Below are 20321 nucleotides of genomic sequence, written 5' to 3'. Positions count from 1 at the left end.
TTCCTTGGTGGCTTCAGAGCTTATCCACACTTCAGTGTTTTCCTTTTCGGTATCTGGGTTTGGTGATTGAGATTCTTGTTCTTGCATCTTAGGTTGAATAACTGGTGTAACTTCATGGAATCTGAGCGATACAGAGTTTTCATCAATCACTACATCTCTGCTGATTGTTACGGTGTTGGTCTGTGTGTGCAGGATTCTGTATCCCTTTTGAGTGTTGCTATAGCCCACCAGGACTCCTTGATTTGCATGTGATTCCCACTTGGAACATTTTTCTTTGGGAACATACACAAACGCTTTGCTTTCAAATATCCTGAGGTGCTTCAGGTTAGGCTTCTCAAAGTTCCATAGCTCATATTGAGTTTTATTTGTGGCTTTACCTGGCACTCTGTTTTGAAGATAGCAAGCTGTCATGATGGCTTCTCCCCAATACGTTGTAGGTAGATTCGCATCAAAAAACAAACTTCTTCCACTTTCACATAGAGTACGTTACTTTCTCTCTGCAATGCCATTTTGTTCTGGGTTGTATGGAATGGAACACAATTCCATTCTTTTTCAAAGTGGTTTGCACCTTACCACTTGTATATTTGGTTCCATTATCTGCACGCAGGGCTTTTGGCATTCTTCCCAATTTGTTAAACACTTCAGCAAGATCTTCTTCAAGTTTCTATGGAACTTCATCCTTACTGTGAAGCAGGTAGGCGACTGTATATCTGGAGTAGTCATCAATGAATGTGAGAAAATATCTCTTCTTGCTAGGAGTTTAAACACTCATTGGACCACATACATCTGTATGTATCAGATTCAGTGGCTGTGCAGATCTAGTGGTGCTTATTTTAGGAAACGATTTTCTGGACATTTTCCCTTTAAGTCAGCTAGTGCACTTCATCATTTGACTACACTGATTGATTTCAATACCATTTGCAAGTTGAGCTAGCTAGTGTGACCCTTCTTTGATATGATCCAGCTGTTATCTCTAAAAGTAACTACGTTACCCTTTTGTGTGAGCTTCTTTACTGACAGAAGATTGCTGTCAGGGCTGGGAACATAGAGAACATCCTTTATTGGAATCTTTCTGCTTTGTGCTGAGGAAACTGGACAGTGGAGGTAGCAGTCTTCTACTCCTTCTGAAGTCATATAGTGACCATTAGCTAAGATGACCTTTTCTGACTTGCTTTCATTAAGGTCAGTAAAGAAATCCTTGTTATCTGTCATATGGCTGCTTGCACCAGAATCTATACACCATATATGCTTTGCAGATGGGCCTCTACTGGCATTACATGCAGCTTCAACACAAGCATCATCTTTTTTTTCAGCTGTTTTAACACTTTGATGACTGTTCTGCTTTTTAAGCTGACTCATTCTTGCTCTCCAAATTCTGCAGTCTGCTTTAAGGTGGCTGGGCTTTTTACAGACAAAACATTCACGAGTTTCTCTTAGATTGCCCTTTTATTTAGGGAAATCCTGTGTCTTTAATGCTGTTTCTGCTCTGGATTCATTACTGCTGCTTACATGCTGAGTTTTTCTCTTGAATTCATCCACAAGTTTACCTTTAACATACTCTAGTGTCAGCTCATCATCTGGCCGTGCATCTAGTGTAGTCACGAGTGTGTCATAACTCTCCTGAAGGCCACTTAATATTTGTGCAGCAACATGAAAATCTTTAATTTCTTCTCCAATACCCCTGAGACACTCCACAATCTCTAGGGTGTTTCTTATATAGTCCTGCATATTCTGTCCATCACTTAAGACCCCGTCTCACATAGCGAGATCGCTAGCACGTCACCGATTTTGTGACGCAACAGCGATCTTGCTTCATGTGACACATAGCGGTGACCGCCCCCCCCCCCCCCGCTGGATATCATTGATCGTGCTCGAATGTCCTGGGCCATTTTTTCATCGTCGGCGTCCCGCTGGCCAGCATGCATCGGTGTTTGACGCCGTCGTGCGACCTCGTTGACGGCGCAGAACTCAGGGACGCAGGCTGGAATCGTTCAGAATAGCTGCTGTGTGACAACGCACCAGCGATCCTTACCAGGTCGTATCGTCAGGACCGCTGGTGCGTCATTGAAGAGATCTGCCTTTTTGACATCTTAGTAGCGATCATTTAGCAATGCACCAGCGATCCCTACCAGGTCGTATCTTTGTCGGGATCGCTGGTGCGTCGCTATGTGAAACAGAACCCTTAGATTAGAGTGATGCAGCTTTGTCATGAGATAAAGCTTATTGCTGAGATTTATCTTTCATGCACTTTCGGTAACTCACCCCACATCTCCTTTGCAGTTGCACACTTGCATATATGATTATCATCATACATCTGATTATCATCTACACTGAGGGAGATTGTGCTTTGTGCTTTCTGATCCTTCTTTTGCCAATCATTTGGTAATGGATGAGGCACTTGTTCCTGAGTATTTTTCCACGTACCTTCTCTTATGAGCAGCATCTTCACCTTGAATTTCCAACACTGGTAGTTCTGGTTAGTGAGGCTTGGCACTGAGAACTTGGCAGGATTGCTGCTAGTGGACATCTTCTCTGTTGCTCTGTGCTGCTTTTGCTCTGGGCTTCTGCTGCTCTGTTACTCTGGGGTTCTGTGTCACTCTGGGCCCATAACCTGTTGGCAGCGGATTATTCAGGATACTCTCCAAGCGTGTGACAACAGAGCTTCTTTATTCAGGAACAATCAGGAACAATATATGATAAGCTTAATAGATCAGGAATAAATCATTTGTGTGTCTCTATCTGTGCAGTCACATGCTCTCCCCGTGTGAGCCTCTGGGAGTTTTTTTTTAACTTTATGAACAGCATACAAATCTAGCAACTAAACACTCATAGACAGGAATGGAGTTGTTGCACTAAACATATTCCAACACAGTGGCATGAGACACCTGACACCTGTGATACCATGCGTGTCCACTCTTCGTCGGTCATTACACTGGCTGCCCATTCATTATAGGATCCAATTCAAAGTACTTGTTCTCACCCACAAAGCTCTCCACAGTGCGGCACCCTCTACATCTCCTCCCTCATTTCTGTCTATTGGCCTAGCCGATCACTGCGCTCTGCAAACGACTTTCGACTAACCTCTGCACTAATCCGTACCTCTCACTTCCGACTCCAAGACTTCTTCTCCCGTGCTGCTCCTATCCTCTGGAATGCTCTACCCCAGGAAATTAGAACTAAGCACAATATGCATAGTTTTAGGCGCTCCCTCAAAACACATTTGTTCAGAGCGGCCTATCACGTTCACTAATCAAAGTCATTCTATGTGCAAGTGTGCGTGTGTAGCCCATTCACTATCTCCATCCCTCCCTCACTCCCTCAAGATGGCTGGACCTTCATTGTAAATACACAATTGTAAATACACACCTGTACTTTGTATCTCCCTCACCTCATTGTAGATTGTAAGCTCTCACGAGCAGGGTCGTCTTATTTTGCTTTAATTATTGTATTAACGTTGTTACTTATGACTTGTCTTTTGAAACTGTTAAACTGTAAAGCGCTGTGGAATATGTTGGCGCTATATAAATATAGATGATTATTATTATTATGCTTCCCTGACAACTTTTGGTAAAACTGCACTTTTACATGGCCTTTGTGAGTGAAAAGGAAACCAGGCCGCATATGGAAAGCGCTTGTACTAATGTTCATCAGCGTTGGTCCACATGAACGTTTTTCCACAAAGACCTCTACTGTATGTGCTAGTCCATCTATTTTTCGGATGAGACTTTCCTATACATTTCAGTGGGTGCATACAAACAGAAAAACAGATGCAATAGGGACACCATTTTTAATGGATTCATTACAAAGATTTAATGGAAAAATATTGTGATTTTATTTGTTTTTATTTTTAATGTAAAAACGGATGACAGCATACAGATAATACACTAGAAAAATCAGCCATCTTTTTCTGCATGAAAAATTGATGATTTTTTTCATTCACTTACGTGAACATAGTGGTCATTGAGCTCCAAAAATGTACTTAAAAGTAACACCCGTTTTTTGTGACACTACGAGACCGATAATGATAAGAGTATCTGTTGCTCAACACGTAGAAGACTAAAGCATTTTTGCAGATAAACCTATTGTCAAAATTAGACTTTTTTTTATTCTGCATTTTTGTATTAACCTCTTGACGACCTCTGACGAATATGTTCCTGCCTATGATCCGCGCGCACGCGATGAGCCTGCATTTTTCCCCACGCTTGATTCCCCACGTGCTTTTATTTGTTGCGGGTGAAGGCACTGATCACTGACAGCGGAATTTAACAAGTGGCAGATGCAAATCCGTCACAAATCCTACCCATTGGTGTTCCTGTCACATGATCACAGGGTGATGATGGGTTGTCATGTCTGCTGGCGGTCTTCAGAAGACCCCTGTGCCTGTCATTGTGAATTTTCTGTCAATGCCGAAACGTTCATAGAAGATCGTGATTTTTGCTATGCATAGCAGTGCAGATCCACTGCTATGTATTGCACAGGCAATCAGACAATCCTAGCTTTAAGTCTCCTAAGGGGACTATTGAAGTCAGTAAAAAGTGTGAAAAAAAAGTTTTAAAAATCTAAAAAGCATTAAAAAAATCTCACAAGTTCAAATCACCTCCATTTGCCCCATTCAGAATAAAACAACTAAAAAAAAAAATACACATATTTGCTATCACTGTGTTTAGAAATGTCCATTCAAAATATAGAAGCAATTACCGTACTCCAATTGGTAACCAGCGTTAACAAGAGAAATATATCAAAGCCCCAGAATTATGTTTTTTTGGCCACAGCAATTTTGCAATAAGATGAAAATATCGTCTCTACCCCAAAATGATATCAATAAAAACGTCAACTCAAGGCGCAAAAAATAAGCCTTCACCCAGCCACAGATCCCGAAAAATGGAAATGTTATGTGTCTCAGAAAGTGACAGCATAAGCTACATTTTTTTCTTACAAATTTCGGATTTTTTTTCACCACTTCAGTAAACAAAACCCTACATGTTTGATATCTGCGTACTTGTACTGACCTGTGGAATCACATTGGAAGGTCAGTTTTACCAAACAGCGAACATAGTAAAAACAAAAACCTTAAAAACAATTGTGGAAAATAAAAAAATAAAAAATAAAAAAAAAATAAAAATAAAAATAAAGATTATTATTGTGGAACTGCACTTTTTTTTTGCAAGTTCGCCGCACTTGTAATTTTTTTTCCTTTTCCAGTACACTGTATGATAAAATCAATGGTGTCATTCAAAAGTGCAACTCGTCCCGCAAAAGAACAAATCCTCATACGGCTATGTTGATGGAAAAATAAAAAAAGTCATGGCTCTTGGAAGAAGGGGAGGAAAAAACGAAAGCGCAAAAATTAAAAAAAAATTGCTAGGTCATTGCAAGGGGTTAATAAGCGCCATTTTACTTAAGGAGTGCCTTGACGTCTGTTCTGCCCTGTCATTGACATCACACTGCTGTCGATCCTGGAGGACACGTATTTGCCATCTGCATGAGGTAGACATTGAGGTAAGCTGAAGCTTGTTCTCTTCTCAGCTTGTTCCGGTGACGTAGATACACGGCGGAGTGCGAAAGATGATTTTTCGGAATCTGTGGAATGTTGGATCAGTCGCCATAACAATCACTCGTTCCCAATCTGTTCTTAATCTTCTTAACTTGTTTGCCGCTGCTTGACGTAATTGCTGTACATCAGCGCAAGTCACACCGACCAACACCGCCCAGGTTTATAGCTTTTCTCCAGCATCATTTTCATGAATTAGAAAGCCCAGGAGGAACAATTTCACGAATTTGCTGAAACTCCAATCTTGTAGCGTTCACCAACCTGTAAGCATCGTCCAGACTGGATGCCATCATAAACAACAACCTAATGGGCATGTTGGGAGTTGTCGTTTTGCAGCAGCTGAGAAGTCACAGCTTGAAGACTGATGGGGCTTACAATTTTGCAGCTGATGAATTGAATGTACTATTTTTTCCCTCTTCTTTCATGAATATTGATGAAGCTGACAGAAGGGTCTTTTTGGCTGACAGGTGCAGTGTAATAACCGACTGCAGTGGCTGCGTCTATCTAAAATATACAGTACAATTATCTATCTAAATGAAGAGCTTTTATCTGATGGGATCAAAGCCTGCTCTCTGGGAGGCTCGGACACCTGCACTTATAAAAGACGCTTTATGTGCAATTCAGGGGTCTTGTTAACCTGTTCAAGGTCTGAGGTATAATGCTGTATAACCACAGGTGATCAAGTAGGTTGACAAAAATTTTCACGCTAAGGCCTCTTTCACACATCAGTATTTTTGATCAGTATTTCATCAGTATTTGTATGCCAAGACCAGGAGTGTCTCCAAAACAAAGAACAGACATCAGTCTTTCAATTATATTTTTTTTCTTGGTAAGTTCCATTCCTGGCTTTGGCATACAAACACTGATGCAAAATACTGACGTGTGAATGAGCCTTAATACAAATTTTGGTTTTCACAAACTTCAGTGTTTTTAACCCCTTCATGACGGAGGTATTTTTGGTTTTGCGTTTTCTTTTTTTGCTACCCTTCTTCCCAGAGCCATAACTTTTTTTATTTTTTGGTCAAAATGTCCATGTGAGGGCTTCTTATTTGTGGGTCAAGTTGTAATTTTAAACGACACCACCGGTTTTAACATATCGTGTCCTGGAAAACAGGACAAAATTTCAAAGTGCTTTGAAATTGCAAAAAAAAGTGCAATCCCACAGTTGTTTTTTGTTTTGCTTTTTTATTAGGTTCAATAAATGCTAAAACTGACCTGCCATTATGATTCTCAAGGTCATTATGAGTTCATAAAAACCAAACATGTATAGGTTCTTTTTTATATAAATGGTAAAAAAAAATTTCTCTCGGGCTGGGTGAGGGCTTATTATTTGTGCACCAAGCTGACATTTTTAATGATACCATTTTGGTGCAGATACGATCTTTTTATCATCCGTTACTTCATTTTAATGCAATGTCGCGGCGACCAAAAAAAACGTGATTCTGGTGTTTTGACTTTTTTTCCTCGCTACGCCGTTTATCAATCAGGTTAATCCTTTTTTTTTATTGATAGATCGGGAGATTTTGAATGCGGCGATACCAAATATATGTATGTTTGTTTTTTTATTGTTTTATTTTGAATGGGGAGAAAGGGGGGTGATTTGAACTTTTATTTTTTTTTACATTTTTAAAAACTTTTTTTCACTTTTGGCATGCTTCAGTAGTCTTTATGGGAGACTAGAAGCTGCCATAATCCGATCAGCTCTGCTACATACAGGCGATGATCAGATTGCCTGCATGTAGCAGAATACCACACTTGCTATGAGCGCCAACCACCTGGTGGCGCTCATAGCAATCCGGCAGTGACAACCATAGAGATCTCCAGGAGACCTCTGGTTGTCATGCCAACCCACGATCATCTGACGGGGGTCACCGATGGACGGATTTCCGGTGCGATTGCTGGAAATGCGCGTTAGATGCTGCTGTCAGCATTTGACAGTGGCATTTAACGGATTAACAGCCGCTGGAAGATCGCGATTCCTCCGGCGGCTGTTAGCAGCACATCAATTGAATAGATCAGCTGTTATGTGCCGGAAAATGTGCGGGCTCATCGTGAGAGCCCGCACCAACCAGGGGGAGGCGTACAATGACGGATAGATCCGTCATTGGTCGTTAAGGGGTTAAATGTTTTTGTCAGATGTTTCTGTGGTTACTGAAGTCATCTGGAGAAGAAAAGGTGAGCACTACCATGAGTCCCGTGTCATGCCAACAGTAGCATCCTGAGACCATTCATGTGTGGGGGCTATTCATCCATGGAGGGGGGCTCACTCACAATTTTGCCCAAGAACACGGCCATGAATAAAGAATGTGATCTAACATCCTCCAAGAACAACTGGTCCCAATCATCCATAAGCAATTTGGTGATGAACAATGCTTTTTCCAGCATTATAAGACGATGTTACCAGGCAAAAGTGAAATATACAAGTGCGTCTCACAAAATTAGAATATCAAAAAGTTAATGTATGTCAGTTCTTCAATACAAAAAGTGAATCTCATATTATATAGAGACATAACAGACAGAGTGATCTATTTCACGTGTTTATTTCTGTTAATGTTGATGATTATGGCTTACAGCCAATGAAAACCCAAAAGTCATTATCTCAGTAAATTAGAATACTTTATAACACCAGCTTGAAAAATGATTTTAAAATCTGAAATGTTGGCCTACTGAAATGTATGTTCAGTAAAATCAGTACTAATACTTGGTTGGGGCTCCTTTTGCATCAGTTACTACATCATTGTGGCGTGGCATGGAGGCGATCAGCCTGTGGCACTACTGAGGTGTTATGGAAGCCCTGTTACAGCTGTAAATGTGTATGTAGTTTTTTGCATATTAAAATGCCTTTTTTCAAATTCAGCTGTTAGTGAATGGAAGCCTTATTGGTTATATCCAGAGGAAATTGTTGTTTGGTGAGGAATCCGTCAGGGGGTAGTAATGGCATAGTCAAATGGCTTAGGTATATTGACGATGTCTTTATTATCTGGAAAGGCACAAATAGTAGCAAGTTTTGTCAATACTCTGACAATGACATGGGACTTTCCTTCATCTGCGAAACAAATTACACTAAGCTTTCCTTTCTGGACATTTTTGATAGTAAAATTGCCTGATGGCACTTTTGGTACCAGTACTTGCAGAAGGCCAACGTCAACCATCTCCCTCCTTAAATAGGAAAGTAGCCACCCTACCCCACAAAAGGATCCCGAAAGCGCAATTATTGAGAATATGAAGGAATTGCTCTGATACCTAAAACTTCAGTCAACATGCAGTGGATCTCAAAAAGAGATTCAGCGAGAGGGGGTACCCAGATAAGGTTTTGAGAGAAGCCTACAGGGAAACCCTGAAAAAGGGATAGAACTGATTTACTCACCCCGATTCACAAAAAGAATGAGGCTAGTTCCTGTTTGAGGTTCATCAATACTACAAAAATACTGGTTGGTACTAAAAATGGACTGAAAAACATTGGGGATTTACTAACACCTTGCCCTCAAATCACCTATACAAAAGGAAGGTCCCTAAAATATTGCCTTGTGCATAGCCACTACACCCATCGACAATCCACATGGCTTTCATGATCAAGAACTATAGGCTGCTACAAATGTATCGGTTGGGTGGCCTGTAAGGCCATGAATATATGCAAGTCTTTCTTTAACAAAGCCACAGAAGAGAAATATGACATCAGAGCATTTATAAATTGCGGAAGGGAAGGGGCCAGCTACAAAGCCACATGCGTGTGTGGCTTGGAATAGGTTGGAAAGACAAAGAGGTAGTTTAGGAGGAGGACTGGAGAGCATCTCAGGGACATAGTGAAGAGATACCCCAATTGCTAGACAAATCAATCTGATAGATGGAGGACAGATATTGGAAATAAAATTTATAGGAATTAACAAAGTCAAGAGGCCAGCACAAGTGGGGGATTAGGATAGATTAATCTTGGAACGGGAAATAAGATGGATTTATCGACTAAAAACCCTATTTCCGCTGGGCTTGAATGAACAACTGGCATGTTTGGTTTCTCTAGGTTTGCTCTCATACAGTGAGTTATGGAGGGAGAGTCAACGAGGAGTGGGGGTGCCTATGCGCAGGTTTCTCTGGTTTCTAGAGTGCCAACCTCCACTCTCAATGAGTTTGAGACAGTATAGATCCAATATATCCAACATCATCCCTTCCCATCACCCCCTCGAATGTATACCTTTGACCTGGCTTTCTGGAGGATAGGTTGCTCATATATTTTTAACAAACTCTGTTAGGACTGAGAATGATTAGTTTTCTAAGCTTGTTTCTAAAAAAAAAAAAAAGTGGTAAAAATTCTTTTTTTTTTTCTTCCTTTTTTACCCTAGTAATTGAGGTGGACATCATTGACACAACAGACATGCCAGAATGATGTGTCCGTGTCACAACTGCAGATGGGGGCCCAGGGTCAGTAACGCATCTTGATGATGCGGGCGTGTCAACCCTGAAGGGTAATGAGAAAATGACTCTGTGGCACCCGGAAATTTGGGGGTTTGGCCCGGTACTTTTGAACAATTTAAAGGGACAAGGCTACCATTATATAAGAGGCTAGATGTGAGGACCTCCACAACTGACTGCTCTAGTCCAAAAGATGAATCCAGCACAGGGGAGAAATGTGTTGGGAGGTGGTCAATACAATATTGACACCTTTGCATAGTTCCTAGCAGGATGATGGTTAGGCAGTTGTCTTTGGCCCCCATTCACGTGGAATTGAACAAGACTGGTGTCTGATGACTGAGAATCCATACTACAATTGGGTGAGACCGTTCTTTTTATTTCTCAAAAATACATGTGAACACATTATACATTTGATATATGTGGCGCCTTATTGCTCTAATTTTTGAGATTGTAGTTTTTGAGCGGATCTACCCACTATCTGAGGAATTATGTTATGTGAATACTTGTGATACCTTTTCATGTTGTAACACACCTGCCCACCTGTTGTTTGCTATCAGGTGGGCCTGGTTGCTTTGTGTGTCTACTTTATAGAAATATTTTAAATATTCATAGTAAATGTTATGCTTTAATATTCCCAGTTTTGCTACACCTATGTTATATCCAGAGGCTGAAATCTTCCTGTGACCTAGTACTTCACAGCTTAAGCTTTGTTACAATGGTTTCCAGCCTAGACAATTCTCTGTGAGCTAAACATCTCAATACTGATACATTGTAATAAGCTATCAAAACAGGAGGGTGATCTGTGCTGTTGAGGATTGTCCAGACTGGATACAATTGTAGCAAACCCTCAGTTCTATGAGCAGGACTACAACTAGGTCTTTCAGCCTCTGGATATGAGCACGCATGCTCCTGTTTACCGTCAGCAAGCTGAGATCTTGAAAATGGTGATGAATTAAAACATAAAGCCTTGGGGAATTTTTCAGAATTCATACAGTGATACGTTGTTTAAGCAGGATTTCCATTAATGAGCAGGAGCGCTGTGTACAGTCTCTGATTATTCCGTTCTGTTTGAATGTCATGTGCTGAAAGTATGGCCGACAAGTTATTTTGCTCTCATTATCCAGGCCCCAGAATGGGTTGGGAGCGGAGGGGGGGGGGGGGGGGGGGGGTCTTGGACATCTGACGTTTATCCATTACTCTTTGTCCGATGCAGTAAAAATCAATGGCCCGCTGAGCATGTAAAACTACACGAATGGCTCACAGGCTGTGCATGGTAACAATTTCAGGATATTTTTTCCTTTTATTTATGGGACCAGTAATGCAAAACCACTTTCTCTCCTCATGCAAACTGATTTTGGAAGCATTTGTTAAATTACTTCCATGGCCCGGGCTGCGCTTCGCTGTTGAAGTTCATTTTAGTTAAACAGTCATTCGGAGCATATGGTCTGCGATGTTATCAGCCAGTTGGACAGGTTCCATCGATCCACGAACGGAACGGCCAGATATGCAAATCAGGCCGAATCCCTCAGAGAGACGCCGGGGTCTGCCAGGATCAGCGGGATGTATTCTGATGTAACCGGGCTGGAGAACATGACAGCTAATGACAAGGCATCAAAAGCCATCATCTCTGCCTGAAAGTGGCATGTACGCTCCTTTATAGGGTTCTTATTTCTGGTTCTATGTTGATGAAGCATAATCAAGTATAGTCAAACTGACACAGGAAGGGGGGGGTACTCGTTACAGTGTATCAGTGCTGCTTCAAGAGATGTCATTAGTTGATGGAATGGGCGCAGTATACATGAACGAACTGCAAAATACTGAGGAAAGAGCAAAGATTCATCATATGTCAGGAATCCTGAAACTAGTGTATAAGGAGAGACGCTGCAGTGCGAAGTGTCATTGACTCACTGATCTTTCTTTTTCCTACAAAGTCTATAGGTTTAATGCTGCTACCAATAAGAAGTGACACATGGGGGATAGGACAATGATTCTAACACACAAACTTGGGGTACTGGACACTGACACTTGAGAACTGGACGATGACACTGACACTTGGTGTACAGGATGATGACACAGTGACAATTGGGGTACAGGACGATGACCCTGACACTTGGGATACAGGAAAATGACACTGACACTTTATAGTTACAGGACGATGACACTGACATTTGGGGTACTGGACAGTAACACTTGGTGTACAGGATGATGACACACTGACAATTGGGGTACAGGACAATGACACTGACACTTGGGGTACAAGACAATGACACTGACACTTGAGTTAAAGGATGATGACACTGACACTTGTGGTACTAGAGTGCGACACTGACACTTGGGGTACTGGAGAGTGACACTTGAGGTACAGGATGATGACCCTGTCACCTGGGGTACAGGATATTGACACTATACCAGGGATATAAAAGTCATTGTGCTCCAATGTCAGGGGTCCCACCTCATCTAGGACTGGGGGATGTTTCATTCTGAGGACATCTGTAGCTTGTCTCTGTCAGGCTGGCAGGAATGCTACCACAAGTGTCCTAATCTCTTCCCTCTTTGCCAGATAAGAGGATCCTCCATCCCAGGCCAGATCCTACTCTTCTACACCAGCTGTGATGAGTGCATACATCCCTGTGAACAAACCTCCCGCATCTGGTGGAGAAATGCAGACACTTCCCTCGCTGGGACGCACGCTGCTGCTCTGCAGTCTGCAAGCTGTTGTTTCCTCTATGGGACATTGCCAGGACTGAGCAATACTTCTTCTACAATGTACAGCGCATCAACCTTTGCATCATAAATGATGGAAATCATATTGACGATTCTATTTATTTATATTCCAATTAAATGGAATGTTAATAAAGTTAATTTCTTGTAAATATGTAGGGATGCACCAGAAATCAGCAGCAGAGAATAAATACAGCCCTGGATGAGACTGGAGAAGAAGACATGATGTAAACCGGATAAATAGAGGGAAGCATTTCAGGTGTCGTACAGAAGTATGGAATGTGAAACACATCGGCCTCCTGTTCCCACCTCAGTGATTAAACACTTTTTGGGTTTTCCTGAATAAATTGCTTGTTATTATAGCACACAAACGCTACAAATACAAGCCATAGTTGTGGGATTTTTTTCCAGGGCTTTATAAGGCAAAATACTCAAGTTTTGTATTGTTTCTCTGGACATCAGCGGTGCCTGTTTGGTTCTTATTTCCTTATTTATAATGACGGTTAGGCCACGTTAAGTATCTGGTCAGTATTTTACATCAGTATCTGTAAGCCAGAACCAGGATTGTTACAGTCAGAGGAAAAGTACAGTAGAAATATGTCACCACTTCTGTATTTATCACCCTCTCCTGGTTTTGGCTTACAAATACTGATGTGAAATACTGACCAAATACTGAACATGTGAACGTGGCCTTATGGTGATAGTTGGAAATACCTGTTATGGTGATAGTTGGAAATACCTGTCCACAGCTTCCTCGCCATCAAAGTATAGGAATATTGATCATCCATTCATGATATCACCCAACAGTCAGCACGGTGTCAAGGTACGACCACTCAATGTGAAATTCGCAGAAAATGGTTTGGATTCTGTTGTGAATTCCGTTGCGGATTTGTCACAGTTTTCTCCCTGTGCATTGCAGTGAGAGAAAAGCCGACCCGCAGGTCAATTCACAGTGGATTTTTCATGCAGCATGTGGATTAGTTTTGGTAAAATCTCATCCACACTTTTCCAGAACATGGCAACATAGCCTGGGGAGTCCGCTGTCACTCATGGTTGGTGTAAGGAAATTTTAGGGTGTAAATGAGCCTCCGCCTCTGTGATTAGATGAGACACATCACAGATATTCCTGATAAATTACACAGACACTGCTTATTTGCATTTGAATCAGTGTCTCAGGTCTGGGAGATTCCTCTCACTGATAAGGACCTCCGTTTATTTGGGAGCTCCCAGGAACTGTCCAGACAAGATCACCATCCACATTGAAGATGTACAAACTGATACTGAAACTCATTTATGTTTTCAGGGGAAATAAGCTACTGTCAGAGCTGTCTAAAGGCCCCGTTACACATAACGATGTCCCAGCGATCCCACCAACGATCCGACATGATGGGATCGCTGGGACATCGTTAGACAGCCCCTCCAGCGATCAGGACCAGCGAGCAAGCTGGTTTCCAATGTAAACATCGGGTATCTAAGAGCCGCGCATCGCTGGTCTCTCGCTGCCACACGCAGCGATGCATGCTGGCCAGCGGGAGACCAGCGATCAAAAAATGGCCCAGGACAATGCAGCGCGATCAGCGATACCCAGCAGGGGGGCCGGTTGCTGATCCTCGTCACACACGGCGAGAACGTTTGGTCAAGCCAAGCAATCATATGTATAGTTGAGTCGGGATAGATAGTTGTCGGCTGACATCTATTATAATTATTATTCATTTTTATAACGCCATTTATTCCATGGCATTTTACATGTGAAAAAATGATATACATAGACAAATACAATAAACATGAGCAATAGAAGGCACACACAAGAACAGAAGGAGAGAGGACCCTGCCCGCCAGGGCTCACAGTCTACAGGGATCTATTCTGTGTGGCCAGCTTTAAACCCCCAGACACAATAGATTAATGTTGGTCGAGCCTGCTGATATCAATGTGTTTGGTCAACAAACTAATGTTTATGCATGCCCTGAAGAAATAATTGTCGGGTAAGTTAAAGGGGCTACCAAAAAATAATTATTATTAGTGATAAAATGGCCCTCATCACATTCAAACGGCAGGCTGTGCTAGTCACATGTCAGGACAGGTTGCAGACGAAAGAAACACTGCTCCTGAGACCTGCATTAGCCAAGAAGAATGGCTGTGACATCAGAAAAAAAATGTTCTCCTTGACTAATAGCACAAAATATTTTTTCTCCATCTTCAGTCCTCTGTGAGCAGTCAGTAAGTCAAGGAGATATAATTCTGATGTCTCCTCGGCGCCTCTGTCATTGAGACACAGGTCTCAGGAGCAGTGTTTCTTCATACTGCAGCCCCACCTGAAAAATGACCATAGTGGGCTGAAATTTGAAGTTTGTGATGGGGGCTGTTTTATTACATTCTTGATTATCAATTTTAAAAATCCAGCTTGTCTGATTTGACAATGCTGTTTATTTTGTCCTCTCTGAAATAAGCCATCGTTTAGCAGTAGCACTATCAGATAACACAAGAGCACTCAGAGCACCCCTGTATATCGGAGAGACAGCCAAGATAGCTGCTGGCCGAAAAAGACATCTGACATGTATGGGGGGCTTTAGAGTATAATAGAAAGAATAGTTATCATATAGTGGGCTGTAAATTGCTAAGGGGGCGGTCTAGATCACCCATTTCTCACATTTCAAGGCTGTGTGTGCAGGGAAGTGAGATGTGATTCTCTTGGTTTTATTTTTGCACTGTGTTTGCGTTGGATGCAACCGAAGCTGTTTTATAGTGTCAGGACTGTGTGATTTCAGAGGAGACTAAGACCATCTTTACATGTACTTTAATAACTTTTTTCTATATGTCCTAAAGCTGATTTCAATATATAGCAATTTTCTAGAGACGGTATATTTGAAGACAGATTTCCTATAACATTTTTTACATAAAGGGGGAATTTATTAATTGTTTTATGCCAGGTTTTTGGCATTATTTTTGCTCCGTAACGTTATATCTTTTTTCAGATTTTTTTTAATTACATATCTGTGCACAAATTCTGTAATACTGGCTCCATCATCTGCTCAGGGGCAGAAAGAGGAGACATCTGTATGCGATTTGCCTGCAACTCTATGATGCATTGAAGTTCCACATTTATTTGGGATGCAATGTGGCTGCAAGTCACCTCTTACATCCTAAAAACTAATTCTCCTCCATTCCCATCCAGTTCTGCTATGGAAATTCTGTGGGTTGCCCTTAGGAAAACACAGCAGTCTTGCTCCTCTTAAGTTACTCTGAGGTAAATGAAACTATGTTGAAACTTTTTTGGGCACCCTGTGTTTATTGTGTGTTAATTTTTGGACTTTTCTCCCATTGACTTAGAAGTAAAACCAAACTTCAACCAGGAAACTGCACCTGCCCATCCATGTACCAGAATTTCTGCAGGGTAGACTTCATAGTCCACCATGTACTGTAGATATACTTGTAGTTTTAGACATTGTTCTTTTGAGATAAGCAGCACAATAATTGGTCCTGCCACTCATCAACAGAGGTACTTAGAAAATACCATACATGTTTATGGTGGCTTAAGTAGCAATGGTTCAGCCAATGACTATTTTATGTCTATTGATGCTGGCTGATCTTTCTAATGGCTGGCAGACAGATAATCAGACAACCCAGATGCAAATGTCCACTATCTCCTCCTGACATCTGTGTCTTCATTATTTCTATACTCCTATCCCACAGTATTTAACATGATAAGGATCTGTCCTCATCAGGAGACAGGAGGGAGAAGAGACTCCAGGACATCAGCTGGTAACAATATAACACTAATGTTCTTAAGCCACATGAAAAGACTTTTTTAGGAGTTTTTTTTAGCAGAATCTGAGCGGAAACTCTCCAAATCCTTCTTGAAATCTGAAAACGTCTCAAAAACATTAAGTTTCCACTCAGTGCCTACATGTACACAGGATCTTTAATCCAACGACAGAGCCACTGGAGTTTATGTTCATAAATCTACTTCAGGAAAAAGATGGCAACTTTTTTTCTGAAGCAGCTCTGCTTGCGCTTTTGCACTTGTTTTCCACACCTGAAGCTGTTAAAAGAAGTAACAAAAAACTGAATGTCATTTTTACATCGTTGTGCATTGTGTTCATTTTTTAAGGCACTTTTGCAACATTTTTAACAAGCGGATTCCAACTGGAATCAGCCTGAAAGAGTCGTTCTTTTTTCCATCAAGTGGTTTTAAAAACCTCTTCATGAAAAAAAAAAACTTGTAGCTATGTAATAAAGTGGCATGGGGTGGTAGTCATGGCTGAGTTTACTAAGACACAACCAGTGAGCACCCCAGCCCCTTGCACACAAACAGATAAGTGAAGTCCCAGTCCTGACCTACAGTCAGTTACCTTCATCTCACGCCTTCTTCAGCTGCTGGGGATGAGCACCCAGGAAAACACCACAGGCCACAGTTCTGTTCCAATGGGAAAACTTTACTGTAACAACATAATACTTCCTGCTCTGTCCCTGCAACTTCATGAGACTGCACATTTTCAATAGCTCCCATCCAGACTCTGGAACCACAAAAGTCCTTCTGGGGTCAGTACCCCAACAACACCAGGGACCATCCACAATGCCCGACAGTCTGTGACAGCTTGAATCCCCCCGACCGGGGTACTTTCTGTCCCAGACTGGGAAGAGCGTCCTGCCCTAAGCATGCCTTCCCACTCCCAGGCTCTCCTGCCTGAACAGGAAATTCTTTCCGTCAGCCTGTTGGACCAGCCCCCTTTTTAAAGGGAATCTGTCACCCCTTTTTGAGATATCATATAATGATATCATTCAAATGTGTGTCAAATAAGGATTCTCTTAGTACTTTTGCTTCCCCCTGACCCCGCACCTTTCATGCATAAATACCTTTTATATACACTCACTGGCCACTTTATTAGGTACACCATGCTAGTAACGGGTTGGACCCCTTTTGCCTTCAGAACTGCCTCAATTCTTCGTGGCAGAGATTCAACAAGGTGCTGGAAGCATTCCTCAGAGATTTTGGACCATATTGACATGATGGCATCACACAGTTGGCGCAGATTTGTCGGCTGCACATCCCTGATGCGAATCTCCCGTTCCACCACATCCCAAAGATGCTCTATTGGATTGAGATCTGGTGACTGAGGAGGCCATTTGAGTACAGTGAACTCATTGTCATGTTCAAGAAACCAATCTGAGATGATTCGAGCTTTATGACATGGCGCATTATCCTGCTGAAAGTAGCCATCAGATGTTGGGTACATTGTGGTCATAAAGGGATGGACATGGTCAGCAACAATACTCAGGTAGGCTGTGGCGTTGCAACGATGCTCAATTGGTACCAAGGGGCCCAAAGAGTGCCAAGAAAAAATTCCCCACACCATGACACCACCACCACCAGCCTGAACCGTTGATACAAGGCTGGATGGATCCATGCTTTCATGTTGTTTACGCCAAATTCTGACCCTACCATCCGAATGTCGCAGCAGAAATCGAGACTCATCAGACCAGGCAACGTTTTTCCAATCTTCTACTGTCCAATTTCGATGAGCTTGTGCAAATTGTAGCCTCAGTTTCCTGTTCTTAGCTGAGAGGAGTGGTACCCAGTGTGGTCTTCTGCTGCTGTAGCCCATCTGCCTCAAAGTTCGACGCACTGTGCGTTCAGAGATGCTCTTCTGCCTACCTTGGTTGTAACGGGTGGCAATTTGAGTCACTGTTGCCTTTCTATCAGCTCGAACCAGTATGCCCATTCTCCTCTGACCTCTGGCATCAACAAGGCATTTCCGGCCACAGAACTGCCGCTCACTGGATTTTTTTTCTTTTTCGGACCATTCTCTGTAAACCCTAGAGATGGTTGTGCGTGAAAATCCCAGTAGATCAGCAGTTTCTGAAATACTCAGACCAGCCCTTCTGGCACCAACAATCATGCCACGTTCAAAGGCACTCAAATCACCTTTCTTCCCCATACTGATGCTCGGTTTGAACTGCAGGAGATTGTCTTGACCATGTCTACATGCCTAAATGCACTGAGTTGCCGCCATGTGATTGGCTGATTAGAAATTAAGTCTTAACACACAGTTGGACAGGTGTACCTAATAAAGTGGCCAGTGAGTGTATATTGGTTCAGATGTATGTAAACTGCCGCTGTCCGATCCGCTAGGCGGGGCTTATACACCTGCTCCCCCCTCCCTGTCTTGCTCTACGCATTTCTTCTTGTGTAGAGCAAGACAGGGAGGGGGGAGCAGTTGAATAAGCCCCGCCCATCGGACCGGACCGTGGCAGTTTACATACATCTGAACCGATATAAAAAAAGGTATTTATGCATGAAAGGTGCGGGGTCAGGGGGAAGCAAAAGTACTAAGAGAATCCTTATGTGACACACAATTGAATGAGATCATTATATGTTATCTCAAAAAAGGGGTGACAGATTCCCTTTAACTCCTTCTGTCACTGAACTAACTATATACACATGTAGTCAAATGTCGTATACAGTACATTACACATTAACATTACAAAACATTAGGGAACCATTGGGGTGCTGCAGACGCTCTGTGTGTAGGAGCGAGAAGGCAACTGAGGTTCCCTGCCACCTCCTTACAGATATATCCACAAAAAAATGGACATAATGCACATCAATGTAAAAATGACATTGCTGTACATACAGTATATTCTGGCTTATGTCAATTTTAACCACTTCAGGGTTCGAAAACCTTGGAGTGGTTAAAAGAAGTAACGTTCTTTCTTCAGGCAGCTTGATTTTGAAGGTACTGGATATCTATACTAGAAGATATAGGAAAAAGATGCCAATGGCAAACACGATGGCAATGCCGCCTTCAGAACCGCTTCAGCAAAAGGCAACTGGCTTTTTCCTGAAGGGCCTCTTCTTAGTGAATCAGGAGCGTCTGGCGAGTGGCATGCACCTCATCATGAATTAGACAAGTAGTAGTGTCACGACGCGCCCCTGTTCCGCCCAGCTCTTCCCATTTTGGCGTAGCTGAAAGCAACCGAGGTGAAGACACCAAAAGTTGCAGAATTTTTTGCAAATCTGAGGTGCACAAAATTTTTGCAACTTTTCAAAGCAAATTACGACAGATTTCTGACAAAATTGCTTTGATGAATTGGGGACTCGGTGTGAACGTTGCCCGGTCTCACTTTTTGTGACTGTGGTCTGCTGAATTGTGACATTGTGCAAGGTCATGATGTATGCCCCATGCAGGTGGTCGCTTGCATGACCACATGAATGCGACCTACAGATTTGCGGTCGCGCACCGACTAGACTCACACATTGTCCCCCAATAAAAGAGAATTGAGAAAAGCCGAATGAGACTATTCAGCACGTGACCCCAAGTATACAAATTTCAAAAAGGATTTTTCATAGAAATGAATAGGTAGAGTTTTCCACCTATCCACATATTTTTTGAGGCACTCCCAAAAACCCCTTGAGGAAATAATCTAAATCCTGCTGCAGAGTGTAGACAAATCCGCTGTTACAGCCATTGTAATGAGTCTATTCAGCTGGTTGTTTAGTTATATCAGTTTCTTGGAAAACTGGTGATTAGACTTGAGCGAATTTTTAAAAATTCGGTTCCGGTTACGATGGGTGGCGAATATAGTCTTTGCAATATTTGCCTAACACAGCCGAACATCATTGGAATCAATGGGAGTCGAAAT

General features: G+C 42.1%; 1 protein-coding gene across 1 annotated transcript in view; it reads right to left on the bottom strand.

The window, feature by feature from the left end:
• Window positions 1-17332, bottom strand: part of SPO11 (SPO11 initiator of meiotic double strand breaks) — a 119068-nt gene extending 101736 nt beyond the window's left edge. The window contains exon 1 of the mRNA XM_073580680.1: window positions 17030-17332. The gene's annotated coding sequence lies outside the window, so the exon portion shown is untranslated. The remainder of the gene's footprint in view (window positions 1-17029) is intronic.
• Window positions 17333-20321: the final 2989 nt, after the last annotated feature.

The sequence above is a fragment of the Dendrobates tinctorius genome, unplaced genomic scaffold (genome assembly GCF_039654945.1).
Source record: "Dendrobates tinctorius isolate UK_male_01 unplaced genomic scaffold, ASM3965494v1 ptg000065l, whole genome shotgun sequence".
NCBI lineage: Eukaryota > Metazoa > Chordata > Amphibia > Anura > Dendrobatidae > Dendrobates > Dendrobates tinctorius.
Note: the sequence above shows the minus strand (reverse complement) of the source record. Positions and strands in the feature narration are given on the sequence as shown.